The following is a 23,053-nucleotide window of genomic DNA, read 5'->3' on the forward strand; positions in this document are numbered from 1 at the left end:
ATTGACTAAGAGCATCCAATTTTCCAGTGTAATCTCAAAGCATGTCAGGGAGGAGGAGTGAGATGCGTCTTCTCTTCCTGTCTTATTCAAATATTGAGTGTGTCTGGTCATTCGCTACCAGTTACTATCTTTAACGAGCCCGGCTGAACAGGCGGTGCTTGATGCTCATTATGGCTTTCAGGGAATGTCAGGGCTGCTAGCAAGAGCTTTGGTTGTATTGAAAAGGGGGAGGGGAATTTATTTGAACATGCCCTCAGGCTGCATTGCTTAATAAGAGTTGTTAATTTAACCCTCGTGGTCTCCTGGTTACATTCTGCGTGAGAAAGATTTTATTGCATTTGCTGGCTGCTGCTTTTCATCACAGTGAAAATGTTTATGGTTTACCCTGCAGGTTAAGATTGATAAAAGGTATGTGAGGTTCTTTATATGCGTATTGAAAGGTTTAATGTCATAAATCACCTCATTTTGCCCTATACAAATCTTCAATTTCAGCTCCAGCACAGTGTGAAAGTAGTGAAATTATGGTCTCTCTAATTAAAATTGGTTGGCAATGCAGTGAGCTTAAGAAGTCTATATACTGAGGCAGGGAGATGAAATGTATTGTTGAAATGATATGAAGATAGCCAGGAGGGGGTGGCTAGGCATGGTGTTAATTGGGCCCAACAGGAATTGAAAACTCTTGGGACCTCAGTGTTCAGCAGTAAAACCTTAAAGCTGGGAGGCAGTGCAGTACAGTCCAGCAGACAAACTCTGTTAATCTTTATGAATGTGAACAGCATCTGTCCATGTGGCAAAGCTCTGGTGAGTTTATTTGGAATGTGCGACAGAATCCTTTTGTTTTTTTTCCGATTATTTGACCTTGGCAACTTTTCTTACTCGCTGCCAGCGCTGTGAGGCTCAGTGTCTGAATGCAGCTGCCCAGAGTGCTGTTGGCTGGCTGCTCCACCAGCATTGTTCTAATGCTCATTCCATATGTATGTCACATCACTCGACTCCCCTTACCTCCTCCTTCCCCTCCCTCCCCCTCCCCACACACACCCTTTTTTTTTTCCCCCGAGCTTATCCGTTTGGCTCTTATCTGGGAAGGTTGAATTCTTTCTCTCTGTTGTAAATTGCGAATTTCAAGTTGAAAAGCTGCTGCTCAGCTATGACTTGTTTCGCCCCAGGCGGATGGACAGCACCAAGTACAATCACAGAAACGACTGGAAATCTCCGCGGCTCCTCTTTCCTCTCGCTCCTGATTTTGGACTCCTAGAAGTCTAAAGAACTAATCTTGGCAGCTGCCTAGCTTTTTACTGTTACCGTGGTAGCAGCTGCAATGTATTATGGAGCAGGCAGGCTGGAGTTCTTGTGCCTTATGTTTTCCGGATTGTCAGTGGAGACTTTAGGGAAAGCTTGCAACAGATATGAGCAAGTATTTTTGTGCTTCCCTATTTCAGTCCTTATTAAGGTAGGATTTATTCATGCAATTTTAAGGGCCATTTTATTGTTTGTTTGAATCATCATTTTAAAATTGGTAGTGGGAGAGATGCTGAACAGCGGGTCCTGCTTTATTCCAGTCTTGTATTGCACAGCTGAATAAAGCAATGATAGCTTATTAATTCGAGAGGTGGCCATACATATAATTAATACAATGATATAGTCAAGTGTGTTTCCTCTGTTTGAATGGTATCAGAATTTTATTGGCACATTCACACTCCAGTTCTATCTATCGTGGAGTGGGATTAATTGTACAGCTGTACGAAGTAATCAAACACACTTGCATTTAAACTTGGATTTGAAACCTGATAGAAAATGTGAAATTCTGAAGTGTATAGGAAATCAACAAGACTTTTTAAGCTGTGTTTTCTGTAATGTGTGTTTTAACATCCGAATTCACTTTGATGTGTTTAACTTTTCTATGCAAGCTAAAATCAGGATTGACAGCACTTGCACTATTTATCAGTACTAATTTATCATTTTGTGGTAACTTTATCATTTGCCACATAGCTTAAATAATTAGCAGAAGATAATGAAAATGAACAAATCCTCACTGTTTTAGAAATGTGTGGTTTCAGTCCAGGCATACTACCAAAATGTTACATTTTGAAGTTTTAAATAATTAAAGTATTATGTCCGTACAGAGCAAAAATCCTGTGATCCTTCTTGATGTGTGGGTTATGCTTTTTTTTTTGCAAAGGCGAGTGTATCTCTTTTGAAATGCAACACATTTCTTTCTTTACCTTGGCTCTGATGTATGATCTCAGTGTCCTGAAATGTTACTCTTGCTCCTGATATCGGGGTTATTTATAGACTTTGGAGACTGAATGTACAATAATGTCTTGAATGTTAAGGTGACTGGATTGCGTAAGTTGACAGTGGAACAGATGTTTTAGTGTTAAGAGGGTTTGCTTTTCAAGGTATGATTTTAAAATAAACTTTCAAAGAAATCCATAGATTGCCTTTTAAATTGAAATTAACGTCATACATGGCCTGATAGCTTAGGGGCACTAGTGGAACATGAGGTTGTCTTGCTTGAAATGGTGCCCAATGTCAACAGGTAATTTCTGCAAACTAACAGTTGCATGTGTTACTGGTCTGAACCATGTAGCTACTTTAGATGGTAAATATTATCCACTGTGTATTGGATACAGGAGACTGGTATGCACTGGTTTTCTGCAATAGACAATAGACAATAGGTGCAGAAGTAGGCCATTCAGCCCTTCGAGCCAGCACCGCCATTCAATGCGATCATGGTTGATCACTCTCAATCAGTACCCCGTTCCTGCCTTCTCCCCATACCCCCTCACTCCGCTATCCTTAAGAGCTCTATCCAGCTCTCTCTTGAAAGCATCCAACGAACTGGCCTCCACTGCCTTCTGAGGCAGAGAATTCCACACCTTCACCACTCTCTGACTGAAAAAGTTCTTCCTCATCTCCATTCTAAATGGCCTACCCCTTATTCTTAAACTGTGGCCCCTTGTTCTGGACTCCCCCAACATTGGGAACATGTTTCCTGCCTCTAATGTGTCCAATCCCCTAATTATCTTATATGTTTCAATAAGATCCCCCCTCATCCTTCTATATTCCAGTGTATACAAGGATGATCTGGATGTGTATACAAGAATATTGGATGATCTGCTTTTTTTTAATACTTGAAAGAACCATTTTAGAATTAATTATTACTGCTGGGACTTGCTGATATTTCTGCTTCCAATTTGTGTTCATTCTCATTTGAAATAACGCTCTTTTTTGAAAATAATGAATAAATATTGGCAAAGGGGCAATTAAGCTTACTTTTCACCATGAACCTGTATATTAAAGGTTTGTCAGCTTTGGGATTGAGTATATTTCCAATACTCTTGTTGGCTGCCTCACTTTCTCAGGCAGTTCAAGGCCTGCACCAGAGGTGACAAATGTGAAGTTAGTTACTTCTCCATGTCTTGCTCCAAGATCGGTGACCATTTGAAGGTGAAAACAAAATTTGGTCTGCGTTCCCTTTTTTTCCCCTCACAATTTTAGATGTTAATGTATACAGTATTTATACACTTGAAGTAACTGTTAATAGGCGTTAATAGATTCAAGATTCAAGATATCTTTATTTGTCATCCAAAAAACAAGTTTTATGGACGAAATTTAGTCACCCACAGTCCAACAATAAAAGCAATAAAATAAGCAAATTACACAACCCCAACCAACACACAAAAAAAAAAAGAAACATCCATCACAGTGAGTCTCCTCCAGTCCCCTCCTCACTGGTATATTTAGTATATATATTTAATATATTTAGTATATATACTTAATATATTTAGTATATTAATCTTGAACCCCCATTTCTTTTTGTTTCTCTTTCATTTTGCTTTAACTATCTCAGTAAATTTAAGTGGAAGAAAACAATTATTTTTAGAAAAAAATGAGTTCCCACAATGAGTGTAAACAGGAGAAAATGCATTTTGAAAGAAGAACATAAAGTTTGAGGATATGTTTTGGAAAGTTGCTGATACGAGTGCAGGAATGATGGTAAATGGGTTAACTTGTGGGCCCAGAGGTGCATCAGGAAAATAGAGTCAAAGCTGTGGTGTGTAGCAACACAGGAAAACATATTTTTTTAAAGAGCCTGCAGCAGTACTCTCTATTACCCAAGAGGCACCCGGTTTAATCCACACAGAGACCGTTATTCCACATGCCATTTAGTATGTCATTGGAAAATTGCTCGTAGGGGACAGAGGATTCGGGGATGTAGGTTAATTGGGGTTGAGTGGAAATGGGGATCTTCAGGATTGGAATTGGCATCAAGTGGGGATAATGCTTGGAGCTAAAGGAGGTTTAGGAGCATTTGGGATGGAGCCTAGGTTGGGGGCAGTATTTTTGTATTGCAGTATTTTGGAGCACCCTGGTGAAGGATTTCTGGAGTTAAACAGTATCAGTATGATTGAATAGTGTGCAAAACAAAGGTTTTCACTGTAACTTGGTACACGTGCCAATAATAAACCTATACCATGAGACAGAGGCCTCGTGTGTTTAAATGCCAACTTCTTCAAGAATGGCTCGTGCTTCAAATGGGCAAGTGTGGGTAAATCAGCATCACCGAAGTGGCATGCAGACTTCATGGCCCTTCATTAAATAAGAAGTATTTCCTGACAAATTCAATCACAAACTGCACATTGATATTTGACTGCAAACACAATTAAATTTCTGTGCCCTGGTTTCATGCTGTACAAAAAATAACAGTAACTTTTGCTTAAAAGCTGGATCCATCAGCACCTGTTATCGTGCTCCAATCATATATTTAACCTGAGTTGTAGAGAAGTAGAGCAGACACGAAATACCTACAGCCCACCTGGTCCATGACAATATCCAGTGCTCATCCACTTTAATCCCATTGAATAGTCCATCAACATTTGCCTTACCTGCCTCCCTCCAACACATTTTCCTGTGCACCTACACGCTTAGTACAATTCCCAGTGGTTAATGAACCTAACGGCCCACATGCTTTTGGGATGAGGGAGGAAAGCAGAGCATTCAAGGGGAAAACACTCAGCTACTGAGAACATGCAAACTCCCATGTCCACAGTACCAGAGGTCAGACACGAACTCGGGTTGTTGGTGCTTTGCGCAAAACGGCTTTACTTGCTGTCTCAAAGATTGGGTGATTGGTTTGAAATTGCAGTGGTGACCTCTCGTCTGCCACATTCATCCTCTGTAAGTCTCTGATTTATTTCCCTGTGGCTTCATTTGCTGCTATAATGAAGCCAATGTAAACTTGAAGAACAACACCTCGTCTTCTGTCTGGGCATGTTGTGAATTCAATATATGGACCAAATATTGAATTTGACAGCTTTACGTAACTTACTTTCTCAGATTGTATAAACATTGGCCAGTCTGTCATTTTAACATCAGGCCTTTCCATCTACACTATTAGATTAGACTTCTCTCTCCATGAGAACTGTTTGACCTGTTGGGTATTTCCTACATCTCTGCATTCTGCAGCTGTCATATTTCTTTATTTTGTGTTCTCTCTCTTATTTACCTCTCGACCAAATAATTTCAACAGCTTATCCCAATGGCAAGTCAGGCCTCGCCCTGGCAGAGGTTTCTTTTGGTCTAAGCATGTTCCCTTCTCCCCCCTGCCACGTTTCTCTCAGTTCTGGCAGGAATCAGGAAGCTTGAGTTTATTACCACAGACGCAATGCAAATACTCTGCAAAATGATCATTCCATTTGCATTTGGTTTCTCCATCGTACAATGTGACCTCAAGTAAAATCAGTACATTATTGTACTAGTCCTAGTATACAATACTGAGAATCATGCACAAAGCAAATGAATCTCTGCAGCCCAAAGAAATGTGTTTGCGTGCCCATATGGTGGAAAGCAAAGAGGTGAAAGGATAGCTGTTGCATCTCCTGTGGTTGAATGCAAAAGTGCCATAGAACAAGGAGTGATTGGTATAAGAAGATAACTGCAGATGCTGGTACAAATCGAAGGTATTTATTCACAAAATGCTGGAGTAACTCAGCAGGTCAGGCAGCATCTCGGGAGAGAAGGAATGGGTGACGTTTCGGGTCGAGACCCTTCATCAGACCGAAGAAGTCTGAAGAAGGGTCTCGACCCGAAACGTCACCCATTCCTTCCCTCCAGAGATGCTGTTTGTCCCGTTGAGTTACTCCAGATTTTGTGTCCATCTTCCCAATACCTTTTGTTCTATCCATCCCTCCCTTGTATTCTCTGCAACCAAAACTGAAATTATTTTTGTGCAGATGCTGGTTTAAACCGAAGATCAACACAAAAAGCTGGAGTAACTCAGCAGGACAGGCAGCATCTCTGGAGAGAAGGCATGGGTGATATTTCGGGTCGAGACCCCCTTTCAGACTGGTTAGGGATAAGGAAAACTCCCTCTTGTAAGAGATACAGATGATGATGTGGAGAGATAATGAACAAAGAATAAAAGATATGCAAAAAAGTGACGATGATAAAGGAAACAGGCTATTGTTAGCTGTTTGGGTGAAATCGAGAAGCTAGTGCGATTTGGGTGGGGGAGGGATAGAGAGAGGGAATGCCGGGCCCACCTGAAGTGAGATAAATCAATATTCATACCACTAGCATCACTGACAATGGAAGAGACCGAGGACAGAAACATCTATGTCGGAATGGAAAGGAGAATTAAGGGGTTTAGCAACCGGGAGATCAGGTAGGTTCAGATGGGCTGAGCAAAGGTGTTCAGCAAAACGATCGGTCAGCCTACCTTTGGTCTTGCCAATGAAAAGAGTCCACATCTTGAACAACAGATACAGTAGATGAGGTTGGAGGAGGTGCAAGTGAACCTCTACCTAACCTGAAAGGACTCTCGGGGTCCCTGGGCAGAGTCGAGGGAGGAGGTCAAGTCAAGTCAATTTTATTTGTATAGCACATTTAAAAACAACCCACGTTGACCAAAGTGCTGTACATCTGATTAGGTTCCAATGGAAAAAAAAAAGAAACATACAGTAGCACGCAAACAGTTCACAGCGCCTCCTCAATGAGCCTCAAACGCTAGGGAGTAGAAATAGGTTTTGAGTCTGGACTTAAAGGAGTCGATGGAGGGGGCAGTTCTGATGGGGAGAGGGATGCTGTTCCACAGTCTAGGAGCTGCAACCGCAAAAGCGCGGTCACCCCTGAGCTTAAGCCTAGACCGCGAGATAGTGAGTAGCCCCAAGTCGGCCGACCTGAGGGACCTGGAGTTAGAGAGGGGGGTTAGAAGATTTTTGATGTAGGGGGGGGAGTGTCCATTTAGGGCTTTATACGTGAATAGGAGGAGCTTGAAGTTGATTCTGTACCGTACAGGGAGCCAGTGGAGAGAGGCCAGAATCGGGGTGATGTGGTCCTTTTTACGGGTACCCGTCAGGAGTCTCGCTGCGGCGTTTTGGACCAGTTGCAGGAGGGACAGGGAAGATTGGCTGATCCCAGTGTATAGGGAGTTGCAGTAGTCTAGGCGGGAGGAAATGAAAGCGTGAATGATTTTTTCTGTGTCGTCGAATTGGAGGAAAGGTTTGATTTTAGCTATGGTTCGAAGTTGGAAGAAGCTGGCTTTTACCACAGCGTTGACTTGCTTATCAAATTTTAATGCAGAGTCAAATATCATGCCGAGGTTTTTGACATGCGGTTTGACTAGGCAGGATAGACTTCCAAGACTGCCTGTTATCGATTTGATGGAGTCGGGGGGGCCGAATAGGATGACCTCAGACTTGCTCTCATTTAATTGGAGGAAGTTCTGTGCCATCCAACATTTTATGTCCTCAAGGCAGTGTAAGAGGCTGTTTAAATTTGACTGGTTGTTGGGTTTCAGGGGGAGGTAAAGCTGAGTGTCATCGGCATAGGGTTAGATGTTGCATCTTCAGTGGTTGCAGGGGAAGGTACCTAGGGAGCCAGTGGTTTGGGTGGGAATGGATGAGTTAACCAGGGAGTTGCGGAGGGAACGGACTCTGCGGAAGGCAGAAAGGGATGGAGATGGGAAAATATGGCTAGTGGTGGAGGTGGCGGAAATGTTGGAGGATTATGTGTTGTATGCGACGGCTGATGGGGTGGAAGGTAAGGACTAGGGGTAGGAAAAAAACTGCAAATGCTGGTTAAAATCGAAGGTAGACACAAAATACTGGAGTAACTCAGCGGGTCAGGCAGCATCTTGGGAGAGAAGGAATGGGTGAAGTTTCGTGTCGAGACCCTTCTTCAGACTGATGTCAGGGGAGAGGGCGGGACAAAGATAGAATGTAGTCGGAGATGGGGAGACTAGTGGGAAAACTGGGAAGGGGAGGGGGTAGAGAGGGAAAGCAAGGACTATCTGAAGTTGGAGAAGTCAATGTTCATACCGCTGGGGTGTAAATTACCCAAGTGTAAACTACCAAGGTGCTGTTCCTCCAATTTGGGCTGGACCTCACTCTGACAATGGAGGAGGCCCAGGACAGAAAGGTCATTTTGCGAATGGGAGGGGGAGTTGAAGTGCTGAGCCCCTGGGAGATCAGGTAGGTTAAGACGGACTGAGCGGAGATGTTCAGCAAAACGATCGTCGAGCCTGCGCTTGGTCTCGCCGATGTAGAGAAGTTGTTACCTGGCACAGCTGATGCAGTGGATGAGGTTCGAGGAGGTGCAAGTGAACCTCTGCCTCACCTAGAAAGACTGGTTGGATCCGAGGATGGAGTCAAGGGGGGGAGGTAAAGGGACAGGTGTCGCATCTCCAGTGGTCGCAGGGGAAAATACGTGGGGAAGGGGTGGTTTGGGTGGGAAGGGACAAGTAGACCAGCGAGTTTTGGTGGGAACAGTCTCTGCGGAAAGCAGAAACGGGTGGAGATGGGAAGATGTGACCTGTAGGGGATCCCGTTGGAAGTGGCGGAAATGTTGGAGGATGATTTGTTGTATGCAATGGCTGATGGGGTGGAAGGTGAGGACAAGGGGGACTCTGTCCTTGTTACGAATGGGGGGAGGGGGAACAAGAGCGGAGCTGCGGGATATTGAGGAGACCCTAGTGAGAGCCTCATCTATAATGGAAGAGGGGAACCCCCGTTTCCTAAAGAATGAGGACATCTCCGATGCCCTAGTATGGAACACCTCATCCTGGGCAGAGAGGCGGCATAGACGGAGGAATTGGGAGTAGGGGATAGAGTCTTTACAGGAAACAGGGTGGGAAGAAGTGTAGTCAAGATAGAAATGGGAGTCAGTGGATTTGTAGTAGATGTCGGTCACTAGTCTGTCACCTGTGATGGAGATGGTGAGATCCAGAAACGGTAGGGAGATATTGGAGATGGTCCAAGTATATTTAAGAGCAGGATGGAAATTAGTGGTGAAATTGATGAAGTTAGTGAGTTACAAGAGGTAGCACCAATGCAGTCGTCAATGTAGCGGAGGTAGAGTTCATGGATAGCGCCAGTGTGCGCCTGGAACAGGGTTTGTTCGACGTACCCTACAAAGAGGCAGGCATAGCTAAGGCCCATGCGAGTGCCCATAGCTACACCTTGGATTTGGAGGAAGTGGGAGTAGTCAAAGGAGAAGTTGTTGAGGGTGAGGACCAGCAGAGGGTTGAGGGTAAGGACTAGGTAGAGGAGAGAATTAATAGATGGAAATTGGTAGGTTCTGCGGTTGAGGAAGAAAAGGAGGGCTTTAAGACCCTCCTGTTGGGGGATGGAGGTGTAGAATGACTGGACATCCACGGTAAAGATGAGGGAGTGGGGGCCTGGAAAACGGGAGCTATTGAGGAGACGAAGAGCATGTGAGGTGTCTTGGACATAGGTAGGGAGGGATTGGACCAGGGGGGATAGGATGGAGTTGAGGTAGGTGGAAATTAATTCGGTGGGACATGAATAGGGTGAAACAATGGGGCTGCCAGGACGGTTCTGTTTGTGGAGGGGGTAGAAGATAATATCGGGCCGTGCGGGGTTGGGGGACGATAAGGTTGGAGGCTTTAGAGGGCAGAGAGCAGAGAAAGGACTAGGGGTACAGTCTCTGTTGCGACTAGTGGGAGGGAGAGCAAGGGCGGAGCTGCGGGGTACCAAGGAGACACGAGTGAGGGCCTCATCTACGATGGGAAAGGGGAACCCCTGTTCCCTAAAGAATGAGGACATCTCGGATGTCCTGGTATGGAACATCTCATCTTGGGCTCAGATGCGGTGTAGAGGAGGAATTGGGAGTAGGGGATAGAGTCTTTACAGGATGCAGGGTGGGAAGAAGTGCAGTCGAGATAGTTGTGGGAGTTAGTGGGTTTGAAATAGACGTCAGTCGATAGTCTATTTCCTGTCATGGAGACTGAGATTGTTTTTGATCTTTTTCATTTCACATGAGGAGTCTCGTACTGAAATGTTAGCTCTGATCCTCTTTTCAGAGCTGCTATCTATCTTGGTATGCTGCTAAGTATTTTCATTATTTTCTGATTTTATATGAGAATACTAGCATTTGCAGTTTTCTTTTCATTATCTTTATATCAATGCTCACGAGACCATGAGTCACTGGCCTCCATTTAGAATAGGTACTATTTTATAATTATAGTTAGAATATAATTATTGCAGCAACGTTCAGTCATTTATTTGATAAACTTTGTTTCCACCACTCTTTTCGCCTATCAGAAGTGCAGAAATCATCTGGAAAATAGAAATACGGACAAAGAGTGTGTGGGAGCTAAAGTAAGATCTTTATTCAATTCATGCAAAGTTGCCTCAAATGATGTTCCATGTTATTCTGTAGTTTCTTGGTCAGTGGTTTTGCTATAGGCAGAACCTTCAGCTTATTTATTTTTTTGAATTCTGTGTGTTTGTGATCTCTTTAATGACTTTCAAATCCAAGTACACAATTTTGAAAACAAAGTCTATATTCACAAGGCAACACCTTTTTCCTGTAGCTTTGCAAAGACTCCTAAATAGCCCCTTCTTTCCTCAGGTTGTTATACAGTGCATTAACAGTGATTACTTTCAGTACCAGTGGCCTTGACATCCAGCATCTTGAAATGTTTTGAGAGGCTTGTCATGAACACATTAAATCCAGTCTACCAAGCAGCTTTGACACAGTGCAGTTCGCCTACTGCCATAACAGGTCCACAGACGATGCCTTTGCCCTAGCCCTACACTCATCCCTGGAACACCTGGATAAAAGAACCATTTGCGTCAGACTCCTATTCATAGACTACAGCTCTGCCTTTAACATCATTGTACTGTCCAAGCTCATCATCCAAACTCGCTGGACTTGGAGTTAGCACGTATCTGCAACTGGATCCGCAACTTCCTGACTGACGGACAGTGCGGATAGGGGACAAATCATCCTCTACAATAATCCTCAACACTGGTGCTCCATAAGGATGTGTTCTCTGCCCTCTTCTTTACTCCTTGTACACCCATGACTGTGCAGGCATGTACAAATCTAATTCAATTTTCAAATTAGCAGACAACACTGCCATTGTGGGCCGGATATCAAATAAATGATGAGACAGAGTAGAGGAAGGAGATTGAGAACCTGGTGCCAAGACAACAACCTTTCTCTCAATGTCAGCAAGACAAAGGAGATAGTGTAGGAAGTGCAGCGGTACACATACCCCAGTTTGCATTGATGGCGCCAAAGTAGAGATGGTTGAGAACTTCAAATTCCGAAGTAAATATCACCAACAACTTCTCCTGAACCACCCATATTGAAGCAAGAAAGCACACCCATGCCTCTACTTCCTTGGCAGACTTAGGAAGTTCGGCATGTCCCTGCCAAGTCTCACCAACTTCTACAGATGTGCCTTAGAAAGCATTTTATTGGGATGCATCACATGGTTTGGGAACAGCTCTATCCAAAACTGCAAGAAATTGCAGATAATTGCGGTCGTAGCCCAGACCATCACACAAACCACCCTCCCTTCCATTGACTCCATTTATACCTCACTCTGCCTCGGCAAGGCCAACAGCAACATCACTCCCTCTTCTCCCCTTCCCATCAGGCAAAAGGTATAGAAAACGCACACCTCCAGATTCAGGGACAGTTTCTTCGCAGCTGTTATCAGGCAACTGAACCTACCACAACTAGAGAGCAGTCCTGAACTACCTACCTCATTGGAGACCCACTGACTATCTTTGATCGGACTTTACTGGCTTTATCTTGCACTAAACGTTATTCATGTTGTTCCCTTCATCATATATCTGTACACTGTGAATGTTTCGATTGTAATCGTGATTTGTCTTTCTGCTGACTGGTTAGCACGCAACAAAAGCTTTTCACCGTACTTTGGTATACGTGACAATAAATAAACTAAACTAAACTAAATTTGTGTGTGACTGAATCGGCCTGTAATTTTCCATTTTTAGTGCTGTTTCAAATATTCCATTATATGGGTTCACTGCAGTCTATAGAAACAATCTTGCACTAATGAACTACAGGGGACATGCAGGGCTCCACATTAAAACATACAGCATAGAACAGTACAGCACTGACTCACAATGCTTGTGCTGAACATGATGCTGTTAAACTGATCTCATCTGCATGATCCATATCACTCTATTCCCTGTACTTCAAGTCTCGAATAGGAAGATGGGGAGAGACCTAATGGAACAGATTATGCTTTCCTTGCCTGTGTTGCTAATATTCCCTGTACTAAAATCCTCTTAATGCCACTGTGGTATCTTTGTCCATCCAACCTCTCCCCGTAGCTGAAACCCACTAATTTAGGCAGCATTCTGGTAAACCCTCTCTGCATAATCTCCAAAGCCTCCACATCTCTCCTGTGATGGGGCTAACAGAACTGCAAGTAATACTCCAAATGCAGCCTAACCAAAGTCCTAAAGAGCTGCATGCATTCCTGACTCATATATTCAATGCCCCTAGCAATGAAGGCAAGCATACATTACTCCTTCTGTATCAACTTGTGCTACCACCTTCAGTGGGCTGTGAACTTAGACTCAAAAATCTATCTGCACATCAATACTGTTAAGGACCTTGACAGTAACTGTAAACTTTTTCACGCATTCAACCTCCCAAAGTGCAACACATTGGTTAAATACTATCAGAGACAGCAACTTGATGCCTTTTTATAATACATTTAGTCCAGTTAGAACTGCATGTGCTTCCATTTGACACTTTCAATGTAGAATCAATTTGATAATATGTTCTGGTTTTTCATCTTTAGAAATGAAATCCTAAGTCATTAAACTCTGAACTCTTATAATGCACCTGAATCTGCTCAAGCATTACGCTCAAGTGATCTGAAATAATTCTTACTGATTCTTGCCTATTGACCATCCTAGTTTCCAATGCTGTTTTGGCGACTTTCCTGATGGTTTTTATTGGCTGAATTCAGTTTCTATCCCTGTTCTCAGGTGATTTCTGCAAAGTAAATGAAAAACAAGGAGCAATATTTCTGCTTAAATCTAAACATTGTCGCAGGTGATCCATTATTCCGTTTCGTTAACCACATCCCTTTCAATGGTCTTGGAGCACTATTTATTACTTTATGTGAAGATGGTTTTGAAGGCATTTCATTTTTCTTCACATTTGAAGACTTTAGTGCCACCTCACTGATCCTGCAAGTCATCTGCCATTTCTGCAGTTTATAATATTGGGCGCAAGCATTGCATTTTTAGCATTTTTGGTTGGCTTGATCAAAGTACATCTAAAAACATTATAGTCACTGATCTAGGTGTTATTACTGCATTATGTGCATAAAGAATATACCCAGGATCAATTTACCCTGAGGTAATACAGAATGTGTATTTATAGTGGATACTAGGGCACTGAAGTGTTTTATTCAAGATCTCTAATATATCTTGGAATTTTTGAAGCACAGACTAGCATATAAAGGACTTGATCTATAAAATTATTTCAATTGCTTAATGCCGAACATTTACTTGTTGAACATCTTTCCACCTGTTTCTCATCATTTAATATTTTAAAACCAGCAGTAATTCAATGTATAATAAGCAGAAGTTGATATTATTCTGATGATGAATGTTATCTGTCCAGACCCTGTAAAGAGCTTCATGCTTCCATTCCACACCTCTCCATCATTCCCTACGCTAGACAGTTATAAAGCCAGAGAATTATTGCTGTGAATAAAGATAATTTTAAGTATGCTATATGTAATTTTTGTTTTTGCATTAATGTTTATTAATGCTGTGCACGAGATTATGGGATTGGGTGTATTATTTAGGATTCTCTATTTTTTTGTGGGGCCCTATTCATCCTATGCCATTTGCATTTCTAACAGAGAGGAACATCTCTAACTATGAGTTGAACTGTATCGGATCTCATAATTTCATAACGCTCTCAGGTGTCACTAATTCTAGATTCATGGGTCCTGTGCAGCAATCTACAATCTGACAACAGCGGTCTCAACCTGACAGCTGCCCTGCAGGAACACTGGAAAGTTGTTCTTCTGTGGTTCAACATCCCAACTGTGCGAACTGATGGAACATTATGTGGCATGACCAGAGAATAAAATTTGCGTGATAATAGATCTTTCGACACCAGCGTCAATTGGTCGGCGGGGGGGGGGGGGGGGGAGATGATCAGATGGGAAAAAGACACCATAATATTATTGAATGATAGAGGAGGAAGGTAGAATTATATGGCCTACACCCTCCTGCTTCTGGTTCTAATGTCCTGAACTGTTTTAGAGGGCAGCTTCTATATTTGATGTAGACAGTGTGGTAAAATGGACAACAAATGCCTCCAGCTAATTACCTTTTGGATTAATTGAAAAATAAATGAGAAAGCAAACCAGAAATGGCATGAGAGATGGAGGTGTAAAAATTAAAATTAAATGATGGGAAAGTTGAAATGATGCCGGCGCCTCACATTACAAAATAAAAGAAGAAAATATAAATTACAATATGAATTATTCTTCATATTTTGTAAGTTAATCTTAGGAGTGCAAAAATGTAAATAACCCACAATTGCCTAAGGTTTTGTGTGCAAAGGAATGGAGCATCAGTGACACCTGGTATTTTTTTTAATGTACAAAAAATCTAGGTTAGTGAATCTAAAGTCATGGCTCAAAATTCTCTGCAATGCTGATGATGGTTTTGTAAATGTTAAATTGCACTGCATACTCCCCAGTTCTCTGTTCATGGCAGTTTTTATTTGAAATGTAATTAAAATATACTGTCTAAAGTCTGATGGCTGATCAATATCTGACATGTTTTACAAAGAAAAAAAATGGTGGAATGGGAGGGAATTTATATTATACTTCTGAAAGTAAATGCTAAACAAGTCATGCAGGTTTTTCATTTTCAAATAAACTGTGGTTAATATTATATATCTGCAATAAACAAACCAAGAGACTAACACCAACAAAAAAATTGTACTGCATTGAATAACTGTACTGAATATGAATAAACCAATATTAAATGAAGGACATGCAATATCCGCCATCCATATCTCCATCGATAAGCACTAATAAAATATAAATAAAATGGAGGTAGATTGTTCCCTGTTTTACAATTTGTTCTCATTCTTATAATTAGTATAGCTTAATGGGAGAGCATTTGGTAAAAATGTAGAGCATTCTTTTCTAGTGCAAATTCAGCTGTCTGCTTCATTTTCCAACCAATAGTCAGTGGTTAATTATTTCAACAAAGTTATGTTTTTTTGCATTAAATCTTGTTTGAAGCTGTTATTGGTTTCTGCCTATATCATGTGTCTTCACTCTTTATCTTTATACAGAAATGTGTACTAAACCACCTTGGGGTTATCATGCATTAAGAATTTTATGAGCAAGAATATTTAAACTATAATTCCAAACAAATACAGATTCAGTTATGTTCTTATCCCCTTAATTCCTAATAATGTGATAGATTAGAATAACATGTCAATAATCTTGCATGAGAGAGACCAAGGGCTGCAGTAGCCAATTGAAAGGGGGTAATTAGTGAAATATAGGCTGGATAAATGCATTTCTGGAATTACCATAACAAAAAAAACCTCGATTTGGTTTGGCTTATTAGTCACTTATACCATGGGAAATGGACTCTGGCTATCTTCTCTATTTATGTGTCTATCATCACCTATTCGCATCTTTGGCTCCATTAGAAACCGACCTCGTCTCTCCTGATATCTCGTGCACCAATCCAGGCAACATCATTATGAATCTCTTCTGCACCCTTGCTAAATCAATTATGTCACAATACACTTAAGTAAGGTATAACCAATGCTTTATACAACTGTCGCAACTCTTTAATCAATATTCAGTGCCTCGGCTGATGAGGTTAAGCATGCTAAATGCATTCCTTATCATGCTGTATTCTTGTGTTCCCATTTTCAGGGAACTATGTACTTGTTCCCAAGGTCTCGCTGTTCAAAACTGCCTAGGGCTCTGCAATCCACTGTGTATGCCCTGCAAAGCTACTCAAAATGCATCCCTTTGGATTTGTCTCGGTTAAATTCCATCTTCCATCTATCACCACTTTCATTCTGATGCCCACTTTCCCAGGTGATCTATGTCTCATTGTACCCCTAGATTCTATGTAACTGGATGCTTAAATTCCCTCATCAGCAGAGCACAGCCAGTACGAATTGGCCAAATTTCCTCCTCTAAACACCAGCACAGCATAACCTCACCTCAGGGCTGTGCGCTCAGTCCCCTGCTATACTCACTATACTCTTGACTGTGGAGCTAGACACAGTTCCAATGCCAATTTTAAATTCGCCAATGACGCCACCGTTGTTGGACAAATGATGGGTAATGATGAGCCAGAGTATAGGAAGTTGATTCTGATTGAATGGTGCCAGATCTGATTGAATGGTGCCAGAACAACAATCTTGCTCTCAGTGTCAGCAAGATCAAGGAGCTGATGGCAGACTTTCAAAGAGGCAGGCCAAGAATCCCCAAACCAGTCTTCACAGATAGGTTGGTGGTGGAGATGGTTAACAACTTCAAGTTCCTGAGCCCAGCACATTGAAGCAATCATAGAGAAAATCCTTCAACGCCTCTACTTTCTTAAAAGGTCGAGGAGATTTGGTATGTAGATGAATACTTTCTTGAACTTCTACAGGTGCACAGAGAGAGCATATTGACTGGTTGCACCATGGCCTGGTTCGGCAACTCGAATGCCCAGGAATGCAGGAGATTCCAAAAAGGGGCAGACACTGCTCAGTCCATCATGGGTACTATTGATGGGATCTACAGGAGGCACTGCTGCAAAAAGACAGCCAGTATCATTGAAGATGCATACCAGATTAGCCATGCTCTTATTTCACTCCTACTATTGAGAAGGTATCGGAGTCAATAAACAGTGACTACCAGGTTCAAGAATAGCTTCTTCTCAACAACTATCAAGCTCTTGAACAGGACACAACACTAACCTCAATGAATTATGAGTGGTCTTTGGTTGCACTCAGGACATGGGGCTTTTTTGCACAAGTTCTATGGTTATCAATTTATGGAATTATTCTTTATTATATCTTATGTGTGTTTATAGGCCTGTTATGCTGCTGCAAGTCAGAATTTGATTGTCGATACACATGACAATTAAACACTCTTGACTTTTGAGACAACCTTCTTCATTGTCTACAATACCATTAATTTTGGTATCACCTGCAAACTTATTAATCATGCTACCTAGATTCGCATCCAAATGACTAGATATGACAAACCATTGAGGTTGCATCACTTTTCCCTGTGGCAATCTGACGAAGGGTCTCGACCCAAAATGTCACCTATTCCTTTTCTCCAGAGATGCTATCTGACTTTTGTATCAGCGTTTTGCATCTATCTTCCGTTTAAACCAGAATCTGCAATTCCTTCCTGCATACCACTGTTCACAGGCCTAAAGTCTGAAAAGCCATCCTTCACTATTGCCTTCTGCCTCCTATCACCCATAGGTTACATAGGGTCTAGGGGTACAATAAGATTGAGATCATCTGGAATAGTCGGCATAGGAATGAAAGTGGTCATAGATGGAAGATGGAATTCGATCTAGTAGGATGAGCCAGCTCACCCTAGAGTCCATGTGTTTTAACCTTCCTGACTAACCAACCATGTGGGACCCTGTCAAAAACCTTGCTAAAGTCCATACAGAAAATGTTTACCACTCTGCCCTTATTGTCTTGTCACTCAAATTTATGGGAAATGATTTCCCACACACAAATAGATCCTATCCCTCAGAATCCCACTCAAACACTTTCCCACCACGACTGTAAGGCTCACAACTGTGCAGTTCCCTTTGCTTATCCCTCCTGGGCTCCTTAAATAATGATACCATTTTTGAGATCCTTTTTTACAAATACTGTATATACTTTAAAATCCAACACTGACACTCCAAAATAATTAGGAAATATTATTCAGTGAGAGTTGAATGCAAAGTATCAAAACCTGATGAATGATTGAACACTTTACCAGCAGCTTTCTATCTTGGTCGGTGTGGCTGTGAAGATCAGAGTGGTTTTAATCAGCAAACCCTGGAGTTTAATTCGGAATGAAGCCTTAACTGATCAGTAAGCCATGGTAGTGCTGTAGTCAGAAGGAACAGGGATAAAAGCTTACCTTTATGTTGTTGACCCCCCAGCGTCTCTTTAAGCATTACTCTGCAGACCAAATTGGAAAAAGATGAGTGAAACACACTGAGTGCCTGTTCTCCTCAGCTTCTAGATTTTGCCAAGGGGGTTTGAAAAAAGCATTATTTGGCACTTAACTAACAAATGTACAAGCGGCTTAATTCCGATGATTGCCAGGGATGGTTAAGTCTAGCCCAAGCATCTGTTGGATGAAGTTCATGCACACTTGGAGCACAGCACATAGAAATTTAAATTTAGACTGTCCAAACTTAGTTCCAATTTGTTCTCCCTAGTTCAAAATCTGAAAATATTTAACTAGTCAAAATTATTAATATCATCTTTTAAGTTTTGACAAAAGCCCATTAGCTTGTGACATTGTCTCAGTGCCACTCTCCAGAATGCTCCTGAACCCGCTGAGCATTTCATGCATTTTGTTTCATTTTATCTTCTACATTGTATACACTGGAATTTAGAAGGATGAGGGGGGATCTTATTGAAACATATAAGATAATTAGGGGATTGGACACATTAGAGGCAGGAAACATGTTCCCAATGTTGGGGGAGTCCAGAACAAGGGGCCACAGTTTAAGAATAAGGGGTAGGCCATTTAGAACGGAGATGAGGAAGAACTTTTTCAGTCAGAGAGTGGTGAAGGTGTGGAATTCTCTGCCTCAGAAGGCAGTGGAGGCCAGTTCGTTGGATGCTTTCAAGAGAGAGCTGGATAGAGCTCTTAAGGATAGCGGAGTGAGGGGGTATGGGGAGAAGGCAGGAGCGGGGTACTGATTGAGAGTGATCAGCCATGATCGCATTGAATGGCGGTGCTGGCTCGAAGGGCTGAATGGCCTACTCCTGCACCTATTGTCTATTGTCTATTGTCTATTAATGGCTTAAAGTAACCTGTAACTCAGAATAATTCCGACAGTTAAATCCAACAGATGAACCTGTCCAGAACAGAACAAATTTCCACAATTGATCGTGGTCAGCATTTTGGATTCTGTAAATTATATTTTCAAAAAGTTAATGCACTGAAATCAGAAAATGCTTAGTACAACTTAAGAAATGTAACTAAAAATGCCCAGCAGCTCAGGCAGCATCTGTAGAGTTTCTTAGTTTCAAGTCGATGCCCTTTCATCCAAAGCAGGGAAAATTAAAGATGAAAGGGATTATCAAGTTGGAAAGAAAGGTGGTTTGTGATCGGGTAGAGGTCAGGGAAATTAACTGATTACAGCGATGGAGCTGAGAGAAAGAGGATGGTGAAAGTATTAGCAACAGAGAAAGACCCATTGCTGGAGCAACTTGGCAGGTCAAGCAGCATCTCAGTGCTGAGACCACCACATTGAGAGCATTAGATAAATAACCAATTCTTTGGGAATATGTGAGGAGATAAAAGAGCAAGTGGAGCATTTCTATGCAAGTGGACAAGAAGATACAATGGGGAAGAATAGTGGGTTATGGTGGAGATGGGAGAATAGAACTCCGTGCTTTAGAGAGAATTATTCCTTCAGAACCCTGAAAGGCAACAGAGGAAAAAACGTATGGCTATTGTATGTGGTGTCCAACAAGGATTGTGCTGGGACCCTATCTGTTTTACAATATACATGAATGATTTGGATGTAGGATGCATGATTAGTAGATTTGTAGATGGCATAACGATTGTTGATAGAATAGAGGGCAGTCTTGGGTTACAGAGTATTATTAAAATATTGGTGAAACGGGCTGAGAAATGCCAGAGATTTACCCTAATAAAAGAAATGATGCATCTTGGGAGCATCAATGAGTCTATAACATGAATGGTAAAGTCCAAGGGAGAATTGAGTAACATAGTGTATAAGTCCAAAGATTCTTGAATGTGACAGTGCAAGTAGGTAACATGGTTCAGAAGAGGTATGAGACACTTGACTTTATTAGAACACGCATTAAATACAGAATTAGGGTGTCTATGGTTCAACTTCATAAAACCTTACTCAGACCTCAGCTGGAGTACTGTGTTTAGCCCTGGTTAGTGCACAATGGGATGGAATGTGATAGGGCTGGAAAGGGTACATGAGACATTCACTCGGATGTTGTCTGGGATAGAACGTTACATTAATGAGGAGAGACTGGAGAGGCTAGGTCTACTTCCATGGAACAGTGACCGTGGTGGGAACAAAAATTTGGTTATAACAAAAATGGGGATATAGAAAGGGCAGACTGCTGGAAACCTTTACTCTTATCAGAGTTGGATAAAACTAGGAAATGGAGATTTGTCCTTTGCAGTCCCTCTTTTGCAGAAACCCTTTCCTGAAATTTCAGACTATTAACATGCCACCTAGGCGAGAAAATTATCATAAGGTCAGGGATTTTGCATTCCAGTTGACTCAACACTGGGAGACTGAGTCATGATCAATGTTGTGCAGGATTCATGAGGTTATCAGCAAAGCAATTAATTCTTTTAGGGAATTATGGTGCTTTGAAAATCTTGGCATAGTTTGCTTGAGCTATAATTTTCATCAATGCACAATTCCTAATGCATAGATCTCTAGAAAATCCAAACAATGGACTTCTCCAGGCTGCTTTAACATGTTCCAATACTTTTTTGATGCATATGTAATAATGAAGAGGAAAATAGCAATCAGGCTGCCATTTACACTTGTTAAGTGATTTGGTTCATCAATCCAGATTGGAAAGATGACTAAAGAAGCTCCGTAAACCAAAAATCGATCAGGAATACACCATTCCCTTCCTTGTGCCAGTTTCATCATCACCACTCCATCGGATAACGTCTGAAATAGACTTCAACTCTTTTTGCTTCTTGTGATCCAAATAACTTGAAGCCTTTACCTTACAAAATCATATCTTTCCATCTAAGTGAGAATCACACTGGTTTCGGCAGTGCCGCGACAGTTCCATCAAACCTGCACTACATTTTTACTGTCTTTATAGCTAACATTTGTGCCTTGCAGTTGATTCACATTCAACTCGAGGGTAATTTGACATTGTGGAAGCCTGTCAACTGCAATTATGGTTGAGAAATGTTCAGTAAGATCGAATGTGATAAAGGCCATAGTTCCACAAACTGGCTCAGAATGAGGAGCATAACAGTTAGGCTATCAGACCTCATAATGGAGTGCAGATATGTACAGTTAAATGCAGAAATCAAAAAACTTTTCCAAGAGTTTTCCTACTCCTCCCCAGGTGGACTTTTGCAGTCTTCTGGGCAGTCAACATAGTATTGACTTTATGACATTCCTATGTATTAAAATCTGCATTCAAATCATTCAATAAGTCTTTCATAGTTCCATAAATTAGTGGTCCACTCCTCCATTGTTCAACAGAAATCTGATTTTATATTTCTACAATTTAAAGCCCTAGGATTTTAAAATAAGAATGTATGTTTTTTTTGCAATAAATCTTCTTGTTATTTTGGCTTATTTTCATCTGAAAAATGTTTTGAAGAGTTATGGAAGACACAGGTTTTTAAGTCCCTGGCTTGCTCTTCATCAGGATGTTGCCTGTTGTGTCTGTTTGATGATGTCACTGTTGCTGGATGCCACAGATGGTGGTTGTCTGGTTGCAGCTGACACCATGAAAGAGCAAATCCATGTCGGTGCAATGGTTAGATTGGACAGAATTCATTTAGGTCAGTGACAAGTGTGTTGCTGGCCTTGATATCTGGATATTGTGCTCTACAGTGGAACTTGGCTGCAGTCTAAGCTCTTCAAACCATTTTCTCCATAATATTTGAAGGCCTGCTTGATTCAATATCCAATTACCTGTCAAAATGCTGACACTACTCAGGATTCTTTTTTTTTTCTGGTGTAATCTAGTTTATGATGCTTTCTGTTTAAAGGCTTCAACCACAAATCCATGTTATGGTCATTGAACCCACCAATGATATTTGGCAACTTTAATTGAGACAGATTTGAACTTGGGTTTTTGTTTGGAAACATGTGGCAGAATTCTCTGTTATTCAAATAATCTGAACTGACAAAAGAAGCACCCTGGAGTCTGGCCAAGTAGACTGTTGGCTTTGAGTATAGTTTTAGTGGTTTGAGTAAAACAAGTTAGAAAAGAGAGAAAGTGGATTGCTTAACAGTTCTTAAATCAGTTAAAAAAATATATATAAAAGATATATAAAGTGTAATTAATCTCCTTGACAGGTTGAGAGCCAGGTTAAGGGGTTTATGTATCTCTGGTTTGTTTTTAACTACTTAAGCATACTGTATGGGGAACTGGGAATGCAATTTATTTTTAAATCAGTTTTGGTTTATCTAGTGATACAATGTTTTGGTTGCTGGCAAGATCAGCATTTAATTTCCTGTGAGATGCTTTTGACTCAGTGGCATGGAACCTGTTACTCAACATCACTGGGGAGTACTTTCCCCAAACCCTCTAAAGTGGTACCAATGATGATTCTTCACTGGCATCTCTCACCACCCCAGTCATCCACTCCATTTTCCTCTTCTGTACTTTCAACTCTCTAATCCCCAATACCCTTATTTCCCGTTTATCCCCTTTATCTTCCTGCTTTCCCTTCCACCCTGTCCACTTCCCTTGGGTTTCACCATCTCACCCCTATTCTCCTTTTCTTTATCTTGCACGCTTTAAGGACCTGTCC

General features: G+C 41.5%; 1 protein-coding gene across 8 annotated transcripts in view; it reads left to right on the plus strand.

The window, feature by feature from the left end:
- LOC144595325 (protocadherin Fat 3-like) overlaps positions 1-23,053 on the plus strand; it is a 588,884-nt gene that overhangs the window by 102,030 nt on the left and 463,801 nt on the right. The window contains exon 1 of one of the 8 annotated variants that reach the window (XM_078402697.1): positions 1,078-1,450. The exons of the other annotated variants lie outside the window; for them this stretch is intronic. The gene's annotated coding sequence lies outside the window, so the exon portion shown is untranslated. Of the gene's footprint in view, positions 1-1,077; positions 1,451-23,053 lie in introns of those variants that run through there. 8 annotated transcript variants of the gene reach the window in all.

The sequence above is a fragment of the Rhinoraja longicauda genome, chromosome 7 (assembly GCF_053455715.1).
Source record: "Rhinoraja longicauda isolate Sanriku21f chromosome 7, sRhiLon1.1, whole genome shotgun sequence".
NCBI lineage: Eukaryota > Metazoa > Chordata > Chondrichthyes > Rajiformes > Arhynchobatidae > Rhinoraja > Rhinoraja longicauda.